This window comes from Echinops telfairi, unplaced genomic scaffold (assembly GCF_000313985.2).
Source record: "Echinops telfairi isolate 266 unplaced genomic scaffold, ASM31398v2 ScPeMD7_7469;HRSCAF=8507_0, whole genome shotgun sequence".
Taxonomy (NCBI): Eukaryota; Metazoa; Chordata; class Mammalia; order Afrosoricida; family Tenrecidae; genus Echinops; species Echinops telfairi.
The window spans coordinates 53,778,692-53,780,352 of record NW_022111372.1 but is presented as its reverse complement, the minus strand read 5'-3'; the positions used below and the strand labels follow the sequence as shown (position 1 = coordinate 53,780,352).

Genomic DNA, 1,661 nt, shown 5'->3' with positions numbered 1-1,661 from the left:
TCATGAGGTGTCGAAGGGAAGAGGTATCAGAAGTTCAAAAACAAGCAATCAAATTGACAGAAAGGAGCATAGGCAAAGTGGAGACCCTAAGATAATTGGGTAGTCCCTTACAGAAGGGACACATGAAAGGAATGATATATCCAGGGTGTACTATAGCACCAATGAAAAAATATAATTATCTTCTAGTTCTTTAATATTTCCTCCCTTTACTATTATGGCCTTAGTTTATCTCGTTATATATTCATTTGTGTAATTAAGATTCAATGCGTGAAATCCAAGCTAGATGAAACCCTTCAGAATTAGTAATGGGAGTAATGATTCCCAGAGGGTATGGAAAGGGAGAGGGGAAGATTTATCTATTTATATATTTTTTAAAATGTGCACAAGCCTCCAAGTCTGACTGGAAATAAGAATATGTGCAATGGTTTAATTATAGAGTTCATTGTGATTTGTTTGTGTAACCCAAACTGTGGGAACCACCAAAATAAAATATCCACCAATTAAGAGACTGCTTAGAATCAATGTAGTACATGTATACCTTGAATATTATTTACATCAATAAACTGAAATTATGTGTTTGTTTACCTGTTGTTCATTGTTAGGTGCTGTCCACTTGGTTCTGACTCATAGACAGACCGGTGATGTATGACAGGACAAAACACTGCCCAATCCTCCACCAGCCTCACAATCGCCTGTTGGAGCCATTATGTCAGTTCATCTTGTTGACAATCTTCCTTTTCTCCATTGTCCTTCTAGTTTATCAGTCATGAGGTCATTTTCCCAGAAACTGGTCTCTCCTGATAGCATGTCTGAAACATGTGAGATGAAGTCTCATCGTCCTTGCTTCTAAGGAGCATTCTGGCTGTACTTCTTGCAAGACACATCTGTTAGTTCATTGGGCAGCCTATGATACTTCCAATGTTCTTCACTAGCTTCATAAATAACTCAAACGCATCAATTCTTCTTGGGTATTCCTTATTCAATGTCCAACTTTCACCTGCATATGAGGACGTTGAAAATAACAAGGCTTGAGTCAGGCATATCTTAGTTCTCAAAGTGCCATCCTTGGTCTTAAACACTTCAATGGACTGTTTGTGCAGGATATTTTCCCAATGTAATACACCATTCAATTTTTCGACTTCTGGTTCCATCAGCATTGATCATGGATCCAAGCAAGATGAAATCCTTAACAACTTCAATCTTTTCTCCATTTATCATGATGTTACCTATTGGTCCAGTTTTTGTCTCCTTTACACTGAGTAGCAATCCATACTGAAGGCTGCAGTCCTTGGTTTTCATCAGCAAGTGCTTCAAGTCCTCCCTTTCAACAAGCAAGGTTGTGTCCTCTACAAATCACGGGTTGTTAATAAGCCTTCCCCCAATCCTGATACATAGTCTTCTTCAAATAATTCAGTTTCTCTGATGATTTACTCAGCATACAGATTGAATAAGTATGTTGGGAGGATACAGCCCTGATGTACACCTTTCTTGATTTTAAATCAAGCTGTATTCTCTTGCTCTTTTTGAATGATTGTTTTTTGGTATATGCACAGGTTCCACAAGAACACAATGAAGTGTTCTGGAATTCCCATTCTGCTCAAGGCTACCAATAGTTTGTTATGATCCACACAGTCAAATGCCTTGGCATAGTTAACAAAACA

The 1,661-nt window shown here is 38.0% G+C and overlaps 1 protein-coding gene across 1 annotated transcript in view; it reads left to right on the top strand.

Moving 5' to 3' along the window:
• NSG2 (neuronal vesicle trafficking associated 2) overlaps positions 1–1,661 on the top strand; it is a 63,823-nt gene that overhangs the window by 17,953 nt on the left and 44,209 nt on the right. The gene's annotated exons all lie outside the window — the stretch shown is intronic.